Here is a 13,019-nt window from a genome sequence, read left to right as displayed (position 1 = left end):
CTTCTCTTCCCCGTCCACTGTGTCCTTGAATCTCAAGGGCTGTCTGAGATCTCGTGGAAGACACTAGGAAGACGGGAGATTCCTAGACATGACAGTGGCAGCGGCCGGATGACTCAATGGTGTGGCTGGACCTTGTGTGTATCAAGGAACAAGGAAGTGGATATTTGTGCAACACGTATCACTACTTCCTGGTCTTTGCTATCAGCACGTTGGTTCTTGAAAACACTGTCTCCCCTCTTCTTACATTTCATTACCCTTCCCCGAACAGCATCATTCATCCTGCCTGGGATGAATAAACAACTCCAGAGACCTTTCCTCGGACCCTCCCTCCTCTTCATTGCCTCATGGTCCACAGGGGGCTCTATAACTCCACTGGGTCTTTTGTGTTTCATCATTTATGTTTCTGCCTGATGAGTAATCCTTTGTATTTTTTAGGCAGCTGATGTGGCGGTCGTATTAACAGGCAGTTCTGAAAACCAAGCATCTGTAAATCCTTTTGATAAATATTTGTAAAGTTTCAAAATCCTTATGTCTGAGCAGTATAAGTCTGTCTGCAGGACAGTCTCCTAGGAAAGCCATTCTGGCCACAGGACTTCCTCATAGGAGTGAGGGGTGGGGACCTCAGAAGAGTCTTCAGCAGAGATAAATTAGCCTTCACAGAAGGCAGACACTTTCAGACACTGATACTAAACTTTACTGAGATCACACAATATAAAGTCTTCACTTTGAGGACTGGTAGAGTTGGGGGATCAAAAGTCTGGTTTAAAAAAGTCCAGAAGAGAAGTCCCTGAAGTTTATCCTCTGTGTCTCTTAGAACAGAGGTAAAATTCTATATAAAGTATTTTTATGAGAAAAATTTAAATGAAGGTTATATAAGTTAAAAATGATAAATTTGCAAAATAAATATACTTTAAAATAACTCTCACCTTTGAGATTTTTTTTTGAAATTTTGAACATGAAAAAATATCCCCCTTTTTACTCAAGACCTCCCTAAAATTAGGTGATGTATTAGTTAAAAGAGAAGATAGTAGAAAGTAGAATCCAAATTGGACCAATTCAACGGGCTGGACTTGGCAGTATAACATTAGAAAATAGCTTTATTTTTCTCCTACCATTTTTGAAAACTACTCTGTCATGTATTCCTTCCTCACACCTAGATGATATTATCTGGTCACTTTAATTTCTCCCTCCCTCCCTCCCTCCCTTCTTTCCTTCCTTCCTTCCTTCCTTCCTTCCTTCCTTCCTTCCTTCCTTCCTTCCTTCCTTCCTTCCTTCCTTCCTTCCTTCTTTTCTTTCTTTCTTGATTTCAGAGAGGAAGGGAGAGGGAGAGAGAGATAGAAACATCAATGATGAGAGAGAATCATTGATCAGCTGCCTCCTGCACATCCCCTACTGGGATCGAGCCCACAACCCAGGCATATGCCCTTGACCGGAATCAAACCCATGACCCTTCAGTCTGCAGGCTGATGCTCTATCCACTGAGCCAAGCCGGTTAGGGCTCAGTTTCATTTCTAAGATATTAAAAGTATCGTCTGAACTGAACTGACCAGTTCTCATGCCAGTTTAAAGCTTTTTCCTTTCTCTTGTGTCAAAACCAGAGAGTAGGGAAGGGATGTGAGGAGTCTCCCCTCTTTGTGGTTTCCTGTCTTTTTCACTTGCCGTCCTTTGCCTCTGGATTCTTCAGGTTTGGATGGGACGGTGGAGTCAGACATGAAGGAAAGCAAAAAAAAAAAAAGTTGTATATACTTAGCTGGTGCTGTTTGGAGCTGTATCTCAACTGTCAAGTGCTCTGGCGTGGCAGGCCCCTAAGGCTGGCTCTTCCTTTAATAGGGCGCCCTGCCCCTCCCCCATCTCTGACCTCACAGCCTCTTGCCATGGGAAACGTGCTCTCCGGCTAACGCATTTCATCTTGCTCTCTTTGCTGCTCCAGTGGTACCAACCACTCCACAGTTTTGCCTACCCTGGGCTCACTCAGTTGTTGGCAAGTGACAGGTTGTCTTGGGTGAAGAAGCTCTTTCAAGGTTACTCAACCCATTGTCTCCTATAGTCTCCCAACTCGGATCTGATCATTGAGGGCACTCCCAAGAAGTTTTCACCTTTTCTACTTAGAGTACCGGATAGCATAGTGTAGAAGGACCACACGTTTCTACGCTCAGGAAGTGTGAGGAGAGCAGCAGTGCGTGCATGAGAACTCGTTAGTATTCCCTTATCCAGTCGGATCCCATAGAAGGCACACTTTATGTAAGTGGAACCAGGCATAGATAAACTAATTGGAGATACTTACATTGTTTTAGTTCAGTATCAAGACCAAATAGTAATACTAAGTTTTCATTGGACAAATATGGATGGGATAGAGTGGGAGAAATCAAGATTTAAGAAGGCATTTAAGAAGATTTGTTTTGGAGACAAATGGGTGTGTTTTAAGACTCTACTAAATCTGGAATAAGGTCCGCCTTCTATATACCAAATACTATCAGTCTGAACACACACAGGAATTCCTGATAGGGTCAATTCAGTTACAAAGAGAGGTTGAGAATGTTTTTCTCTAAAAGTGCCTGTAGATGTCACTAAAGTAAATGACTCTTCTATCCTTGATTTGATAGTGGGGCCAAAAACCCACAAAAAAGTAAAGTAAAAAAAATGATATTTTGTCAAGTCCATCTTGCTGTTTGATTAACAACATCATGCAACATAGCAACAGCACCATAATTCACAGGAAGTTTACAAATTGTCCTTTCCTTTTCTAGCAGTGATATCTATTAAACAATGAAAGTTTACTCTTTCTTCATTTTCTAGCGGGGAGGGGAAATCATCACTCCACCCCGCCACTTCCCTCACAGATGTGCTCCCTCACTCAGGGCAGGAGACACATTTTTGTTTGCCTTTACCATTAGAGACCCTGTCCTCTAAGCAAAGAATATTGATGCTCATGAAAGAAAAAGAAGTCACCTAGGCATTGACTGTAAAAGGAAAAGGAAGGTAGAGAACACATTTTAAAACATGCTTAGAAAATGCATTTGAAATGTTTGTGTGTTTTTTCCCCTCTGCACTGGTTGCAAAGATACCTATAAACTTCGATCATTTAGAAAAGATCACCTTTCCCCTCTCCTTGCAGGGAAAGGAAACAGTGCAAAATGATCAATTAGGAACTGATTCACGGGGGTGGGAGTGGGGTCGTATTTAATGTTACCCAGGAAGCACTGGGCACCTGTATTTTGATACAGTTGAGGGTATCTTTTCTGCTGGGACTGTATTCTGTAGGCCATTCTTCTCATTCAAAGGCTACAACATTTTATCACAGGAGGCCAAGGTTGAGACCCACTGAAGGAAGAATGCTCAGTGAAGTGGAATTTACAGAGACTCAGAGCCCTGTTAACAGAGTGTGAACAGACTTCCTTATGTTAGCAAGAATGTTGTGGGCCTCATTGAAAAAAGGAGTGGTACTTAAAGTGAAATCCAACAATTGGAAAAGTAGACAAGGAGAATAAGACCTCTCAAAAATAGTAATGTGTCCTGAAAGATGGCTTCGGGAAGGAAAGATAAGATACTGAGCATTATCAGTAGAATCTAGAAGAAAAAATATCTAGTGAGAACAGAGAGTAATCTTGTAGTTAATCTAGAATAAATATTATCATCTGTTCCATGTGAGGAAGGATTGAAAGTTGGTAATAAGACCCATTGTATATTTCTTATGCTTTTGATGGATAAGCATATGTAACTGGTAAAATTCAAACATATATGTCAAAGAAATATATTTAGATTATAATTGTAAGAAAAAGTTTCAGCATTTTTTTATTGATCCTATTATTGTCTTTATAAAGACCTATACTGAAGAACTCTTGTTGGTATTATTATTAGATATTTGAAGATAATGGACCCTAAATTCATTATTGGTGAGACTACTACAAAAAGAAAATTATTTCATTCATTTGATTTAGTAAAATAAAAATATTATATGCTAAAGAGGTTTCTCAAAAAGTGAACAGAATTACCATATGGCCCAGCAAGTCCAGTCCTAGACCAAGAGAACATATGCTTACACCACAATTTTCACATGAATGTTTAAAGCAGCATTAGTCACTAACCAGAAGGTAGAAAGGTAGAAACAACCCAAATGTCCAGCAACTGATAAATGAATAAATGAAATGTGATACACAGAGAATGAAATATTATTTGGCAATGAAAGGGAATGTGGCATTGATACCTGCTATAACAAGGGTGAACCTTGAAAACATTATATTAAGGGAAATAAATCATTCAAAAAAGACCAAAGACTATATAACTCCTTTCGATGAAATGTCCAGAATAGGCAAGGGGCAAGTTTATAGAGACATAAAGTAGACTAGTGGCTACCAGGGGTGGGGTTGGGGATTTGGAAACATAGAGAACAGGACACTAGGAGGTGACTTGTTAATGGGTATGGAGGTTATTTTTGGGTGGGGAAAATGTCCTAGAATTAAATCATGGTGATGCACAACTTTGTGAATATACTAAACAAAATCACTGAATTGTACAATTCAGCACAATAAATTTCATGGTGGAGAAACCAAGATGGCGGCATAGGTAAACACCTAAACTGCTGCCTCGCACAACAATTTCAAAACTACAACTAAAAGACAAAACGGACATCATCCAGAACCACAGGAAGTCTGGCTGAGTGGAAATTCTACAACTAGAAGGAAAGCGAAAAGCACACTGAGACTTATAGGAGCTGCGGAAGTAAAGGGCAGAGGTACGGAGGCGCGTGTGCAGAGAGGGCTGGCAACTGAGTACGCAGCTGGCTTTCTCAATCGGGAGGGAGACAAAAGCTCCAGACTGCTCTGAACTCCAGTTCCAGGCGAGACTCTGGGGACCCAGACTCATACGGGGAGAAACTGGACTGTCTGGCAGCAGGCAGAACTTGAGGGCAGCTTTCTCTCAGAGGTGCTTGCAGCGATTACCGTGGGACACTGTGAACCAGGGGCCTCTTAGGGCTTGGCTGACGGGAAGCCATTGCTGTTTGCTACACCCTGAGACTCCACCCCATCCAAGCTGAGCGCAGAGGCTTTTGCATATATGAATGGCCTGGTCCTTTGAATTTTAAACTTACCTACAGCTGAGTCAGTGAGACCCAGAACATCCAAAAGAAGGGCCAAGGCCCCACAACAGCTTGCATTGCTTCACAGCTGGGCCTCATCTGGGCACCTCCAAAACCCAAACAAAGAAGAGGAATCTGCAAATCTCTCCATATCTCCTGCTAGGTGGCCTCAGGCAGAGGTTAAATTAGCACCTCCTTGGAGATCCAAGAGCCAGTGTACCCAGGGGTCAGAGTAGGACCATCCAGATTACAACTCCTCAGATCCATAAGGGACACACTCAGGGGGCAGACTCAGTGAGCACCAAAGTCCCACTGAAGCAAGTCTTGTCTCATAAGGGTGTCTCCAGCACAGAAGTTCTCCCATCGTAGACACAGTTGATCCCCACAGCCAATTAGCCTGGAGGTCAATTCCCCCCAGTGATACCAACAACAATCAAGGCTTAATTACAACAAGACTGTGCACACAGCCCACAAAGGGGTGCACCAAGAGTGTCCACCTCAGGTAACTGGGGAGGCTGAGCCACTGGGCCCCATAGGACACCTAGCACACAAAGCCACTCTATCAATTCAGGGAAGCAGCCAAAATGCAGAGACAAAGAAACAGATCACAAATGAAACAAATGGAGGAAAGCAAACGACTGGATATAGAGTTCAAAAACCACGGTTATAAGGTTTTTTAAGAATTTTCTAGAAAAGGCCGATAAATTTAGCGAGACCCTCGAGGATATGAGAAAGGACCAACTAGAAATTAAGCATGACTGAAATAAAAAATAATATACAGAGATCTTACAGCAGACTAGAGGATTGCAAGAATCAAGTCAAAGATTTGAAATACAAAGTAGCAAAAAACACTCAACCAGAAAAGCAAAAAGAAAAAAAGAATCCAAAAATATGAAGATAGTGTAAGGAGCCTCTGGGACAACTTCAAGTGTATCAACATCAGAAAACCTATTTGATACTGAAAACCTATTTGAAGAAATAATGACAGAAAACTTCCCGCACCTGGTGAAAGAAATAGACTTACAAGTCCAGGAAGTGCAGAGAACCCCAAACAAAAGGAATCCAAAGAGGACCACACCAAGACACATCATAATTAAAATGCCAAGAGCAAAAGACAAAGAGAGAATCTTAAAAGCAGCAAGAGAAAAACAGTTAATTACCTACAAGGGAGCACCCATACGATTGTCAGCTGATTTCTCAACAGAAACTATGCAGGCCAGATGGGAGTGGCAAGAAATATTCAAAGTTATCAATAGCAAGAACCTACAACCAAGATTACTCTACCCAGCAAAGCTATCATTCATTATTGAAGGTCAGATAAAGGGCTTCACAGATAAGAAAAAGCTAAAGGAGTTCATCACCACCAAACCAGTATTATATGAAATGGTGAAGGGTATCCTTTAAGAAGAGGAAGAATAAGAAAAAGGTAAAGATAAAAATTATGAGCAACAAATACATATCTATCAACAAGTGAATCTAAAAATCAAATGAATATAAAATCTGATGAACAGAATAAGCTGGTGAATATAATAGAATCAGGGACATAGAAAGGGAGTGGACTGACAATACTTGGGGGGTGCAGGAAGAGACTGGGCAAAAATCGTACACCTATGGATGAGGACAGTGTGGGGGGAAGTAAGGGTAGAGGATGGGTTGGGAACCGGATGGAGGGAAGCTATGGGGGGAAAAAAGGAACAATTGTAATAATCTGAACAATAAAGATTTATTAAAAAAAAATAAATTTCATGGCATGTGAATCATGTCTGGGGGGAGGGGGAAGAAGGGAGAGAGAGAGAGAGAGAGAGAGAGAGATGGATTTTCTGTTGGGCATCATGATGAAATCAATTTGAGCTTCCTTCATTAATGCTTCCAGGAAGAAAAAGTTTCTCCTTTCATCAATTCAGATGAAAAAGAGTAACTCACGAGATTCCACCTCTGGCCTTTTCTTGCAGGGATAGAGACAAGCATCTAGGAGACATGCAACATGCTGGGGTGGGAAGAGGGATATAGTCTTTTATTAGTCACTCTGAAGAGGACCATTTCCCCTCTGCAGCCAGATCAGTGAATACAAATGAGTCACTGCCCAAAGTGAATGAGTCACATTTAATTTTGGGGTGGAGGGATCCTAAAATAGACAGTGGACTTACATTAAACAATAACACATCTGCAGGTTTTGTGTTTATGCATAGAAATTATATGGGAAACCAACTTAAATATTTCTTATGTTTCTGTTTTTGTTTCTTTTGTGCTGAATACAATCACACCCAAAAAAAGTCTTAATAAATCACTCAAAAAACTACAAGCATAATCATTTTAAGGACAATAATATTTTAGCAGAAATGGCTTCTGCAGTAACCTTTCCTTCTAAACAATATGAAGAAACTACATTCAGGTCAAGACAAGCCTATCATTACATAGTTTACTCCAGTGGCTTTCAGTATGAAGTGTGTTTATAAAACCCGATGGAGTTTTATAACTAGAAAAGCCCCAAATAGGCTCCTAACGATAACATGTGACGTCCACTCTGCAAACTGATATTTTGAAGTATTTTCTCATAGTCCTGGGACAGTTCCTTTGTGTTTCACCATGCTCCTTTAGCTCAGGATGAATCTGTATGTTTCAGCTATTTGGCATCATTATGCATTTCTAGGAAGCATCATATATATATGTGTGTGTGTGTATATATATATATATATATATATATACATATACATATATATATATATATATATACATATACATATATATATATAACTGTGATGGCACTTCATGCTTATTGGATTGCTTGTTTCATGTCATCCTTATTGTTTTTAATAGTGCACTTCAAAGGTATTTAGGTAATTTTTTTTTCTTCTAGGAACAAGAGAATAAATTCAAGAACAAAACTTCCAAATAATTAGTTGCATCATAACTCATTTAAGATATTTACTGATTGCTCGGCTGGTGTGGCTCAGTGGTTGAGCATCAATCTATGATCCAGGAGGTCATGGTTTGATTCCAGGTCAGGGCACATGCCATGGTTGCAGGCTCGATCCCCAGTGTGGGGCATGTAGGAGGCAGCTGATCACTGATTATCTCTTATCATTGATGTTTCTATTTCTCTCTCCCTCTCCCTTCCTCTCTCTGAAATAAATAAATAAATAAATAAAATATTAAAAAATATTTAATAATTTATTATCCTTATTTCCAAAGGACATAAGGTAGCTACAGTTATTTCACTGTGCTAATATCAAAAGGAAAGTGGGAAGTCATACAATAAATAAAGGTATCTATAATAATAAAAGCATAATATGCTAATTAGACTGGATGTCCTTCCAGATGACCTTTCGGATGAAGCCACAGCGGCGCATATATATATATATATGTGTGTGTGTGTGTGTGTGTGTGTGTGTACACACACACACACACACACACACACACACATATATATATGAGGCCCGATGCACAAAATACACACCATATATATATACATATATATATATACACACATCTATATACATCTATACACATATATACAGATATGTGAATAAATGAAATATAAAAGAAAAAATATTAAATTTAATCTAATAATTAGTCATGTTTGAGAGATTTTAACCAGAGCAGGTAAGATGCCATTTTACTTATATTAAACAATAATTTCTGATTTAAAACGGCAGACTTAGCAACAGGTATTTCTATTTCTTGAAATCCCAATATATAATAACAAAGGAATCAACTAATAAAATTGAGAGAACAGGGGGAAAATTATTCTTGAAAAAGATTCCAATAAATTCCAGAAGATGTGAGGAAAAGTATAAAACTCTGTTGACAGATTGAAAACAAGTAAGTCACAGCCACTCAGAACACACAGGCAGGAATGCAATAATCCAGAGAGGCCTGAGCAATGTAGCAGAACTCCAGAGATGATCCCAGCCCCAGAGATAAAAACATGAATGAGAAGGGAAGCAAATCAGGAGATTAAGTGAAAGGCTGACCACTGAATGAAGAGTGGGATTGCAAGACCCCCATCCTCCCTGCCATGCCATATCCCAAGAGAGTGGAACTCAGGGCATTTCTCGGCAGTCTGATATATATAACTTGCAGGCAAAAACAAAGACAAAACAGTAATAGCAAAACAATCCTAAACTCTCTAAAGAAATCAAATGCACTGCAGGTGTAAAATCAGGTCTTCAAGAGAAATCCCTCATATCATTTGGAAGCACCGTCCCCACCTTAGCCTAAGTGGGTTCTCCTTCGTTGCACACCCAAAGATGAAGCCTGCTAGTACATCGGCTTTGCCTACATACAGAGCGTTGTCAGACATCCTCTTTGTGTGGGAGACCTAGCCATAAAATTAAAATATATGAACAACTCCCTAGGAGACTCATAGTTTTTAATCTTAGAAAATCAACCAATTTACTGTTCTTTATAAAAATTCAGCCAAAGATGATTTAAAATATAAATAAAACTAGCAGCAAGGAACAACTCAGCCCTGGCTGGGCTGGTGTAGCTCAGTTGGTTGAGTATTATTCCATTCACTGAGAGGTTGTGGGTTCAATTCCTGGTCAGGGCATATGCCCAGGTTGTGGGCTCGATCCCCAGTAGGGGGCATGCAGGAAGCAGCTGATCAATTTTTCTCTATCATTGATGTTTCCATCTCTCTCTCTCTCTCTCTCTCTCTCTCTCTCTCTCTCTCTCTCTCTCTCTCTCATCAATAAATGCACATTTTTTTAAAAGAGCAACTAAAACAAGAATATTAACTTCAGAAGAAACACAGATAATTTAGGGGATAAAAGAAAACTATGAAAAAGTTAATTATTGTCCTCATGAAGATTTGAAAGGATATTGTATCCAAAAGTAAGAGAAGGAAACTATAGAAAAAGGAATAATGGAGAATAAAAATAAGTTATTTTATATTGAAGATAAGATTTTAAAAACTTAAGTTATGAAGATGAAATTAAGAAAATCAGAAGAAGAGAAAAAAAGCACCCCACCCCCCAACTGAAAAAAGAGAAGAAAATGAGAAACTTGAAGGATCAATCCAGGAAGCCTGATATTGACCTAATAAGAAAAGAACAGAGGAAAATGGGGGGGAAGAAGCTAACAATAAAAAAATTGAAGGAAACCTTCCAATACTAAAGTACAAGAATTCTTTAAATTATAAAGGTCCACTGAATTCCCAGAACAATGAAAAAATCCATATCTAAAATTTCAGGCAAGGAATTTTTTAAAAAAGAGCTTAAAGTTCAGGGTTGGGATGCAGAGGATGTCATATTTATGATTCATGAAAATGAGTCAGACTGATATCAGACATCTCACCAACAACACTGGGTCCTAGAAGCGATAAAACATTGTCTTTAAGGCTCTGAGAAAAATTCTAAGCTTAGTCACAATCCTAATCAAGGATGACAGTAAAATATAGCTATTTTCAGACTTCCAGAAACATTTCTCCGAAGATTATTTTTGAACTTGTATTCTAATTTTATGAACTTTTATAAACTTTTCTACAGAATTACTTGAAGACATGCTTGAGCAAAACAAAGGTAAAAACCAAGAAATTAAAAGACCTTGGGGGAGAATACTAAAGAATTAAAGTTGGAGTTATCTTAAAACAAACCCTAGTACATCCAGTACAGAGATCGAGAAAGCTGTTGGCCCTAGTTCCAGCCAGGCATGGTCATGGCAGAGACCAGCAAACCTGGATCAGAGGAAATGCCTGCGGTCAGAGGGAAGGAGCAGAAAGAACTAGGCAAAGGGGCTGCAGATTTGTATGAGATAAGTTCTAGTTCATTCAGACGGTGTGATTTTTCTAAGAGTCATGTAGGCCAAATTCTAGAATTGAGAATTGTTGGCAGGTAGAAATAATGTGATGCATTAATTAGAATTAGACTTGAAAGCATGTGACAGAAAAAAAATTAATAGTGGCTTAAAAAGTTTTGTTCTCTTTCCCAAACCAAGTCCAGTAATCAGAGTCCTACTACAGAATTTCCCTGAATTCATCAAAGCTGCAGTCTCCATCCACTTTTTTGTCTACTAGAGTATGGCCCTTGTTAGTATTGTCTTCCTTCCACCTAGCAGAAAGGAGAAAAAATGAAGGCAACATGCCCTTCTTTAAAAAAAAAATGTTTTTTTAATTGATTTTTTTAGAGAGAGAGGGAGGGAGAGGGAAGGAGAAATATTGGTGTGAGGATGTGAGAGAAAAACATCAATCTGTTGCTTCCCATATGCATACCAACTGGGGATGGAACCCATAGCCTGGGCATGTGCCCTAACTGGGAATCAAACCAGTGACCTGGGCTGACACTCAACCAACGGAGCCATACCAGCGAGGGCATAACATGTCCTTCTTTGGTGGAGATTGCTCAGACAATTTCTATGTACATCTCATTGACTGAATCTTAGTCACAGGATTACACTTAAGGGTAGATGGGTTGGGCTGTATACCTGCTTGTATTTGGGGAGGTTGGGGGAAGCTATTTGTAAAGAAATAATGGGGAACAGATAACTGGGGGCTACAGAATGCCTTTTCCTCGGGTCCCAGGAAAAGTCCTTTCTCTGGTACTTCTTATAGGTCTTAATGGCCTTACCCACTGTATTTCCTTTAAAACTTCCAGTCTTTTTAGGAAGACTTGAGATGCAAAGGTCTTTAGAAAATGAATAGATTTACTAAATTAGGGCATGAGACTTTTTAGAAGGGTGCATGAATTGATATGAATAGCAAATATTTTTATTAGACTAAAACCTAGCACATGTATTACAACTTTTCATGTGAATATACTCTGATTCACAAATACAGTTTCACTTAACTGAATTTATTGTAGTTTATTCTTGCATGCTTCATCAATGGATACTTGCACAATTGTAATTTTTATCATGGCTATGGAAGAATAAATTTTAGAAAATACCCCCTCATACTAAAAAGTCTAGAAACCATTATCAGATTTTATTGTGAAGACTTATTTGTGTGTTACTTATTCTTGACTTTGTTTCGTAAACTCTACCTTCTTTTCTTTTTGCCTGAATTCTTTCACTTTATTTTAATTTTTATTGTCATGTTGCAATGTTGCAATGTTTCTATTTTATTTTTGTAAGACACTTTATATTATTTTTAGAACAAGTTGAGTATAAAGACAAAATCTGGTAATAGCTTTCCTTCTCCCTGCAGTTAGGTACTGGCTACGGGAGTCAAAGACTTCCATATCTAGGAATTGCAAGAGGCTTCTCATCCAGGCGTAAAAGAGGTTAGTTCCAACTTGTACTGGCAGTGGACTTTGGCTGTTAAATTGTCCCTTGAACCCATATTCAATGTTGCCCTCTTCTTCTTTGAAATGGCTTCAAACTTGTCTTCAGCTGATTTCTGGTTTCCACTTTCCTGGAAATATGTTTTTCCCTTCTTCTTCTTCTTCTTCTTCTTCTTCTTCTTCTTCTTCTTCTTCTTCTTCTTCTTCTTCTTCTTCTTCTTCTTCTTCTTCTTCTTCTTCTTTTACTTTCTTTTAGAGAGGAGGAGGAAGAAGGAGAGAGGAAGTTGATTTGTTGTTCCACTCACCCATGCATTCCTTCGTTGATGCTTATATATGTGCCCTGACTCAGGATCTAGCGTGCAGCCTTGGTGTATCAGATCAACGCTCTAACCGAGATGTAATCCCAGCATTTAAACCCTTCCAGAGTGTCTATCTGTGCTCACTGTCCCCAGACTTTGGCAGTGCATTCAATTCTTCACCACCTTATTGATCATGCTGTCGTGTATTTAGTTTCCCTCCTTCATTTCTTCATTTTGTTTTTGTCTGTATTTAATTATATTGTCATCTGTGGTCAACTCCTTGAATCCTGAATGGTGTCATTTGCTTTGTCTCCCTTTTCTTCCCCGCTATGATGGGTGTGAGATACCAAGTGCTTTCCCTCCAGGACTTTCCAGTTCTCTTTCACATTTATTTTTAGCCTGCTCTCGGGCTATTAAATCCAG

Source organism: Plecotus auritus (genome assembly GCF_963455305.1).
Source record: "Plecotus auritus genome assembly, chromosome: 4".
Taxonomy (NCBI): domain Eukaryota; kingdom Metazoa; phylum Chordata; class Mammalia; order Chiroptera; family Vespertilionidae; genus Plecotus; species Plecotus auritus.
This window is presented reverse-complemented; position numbering follows the sequence as displayed.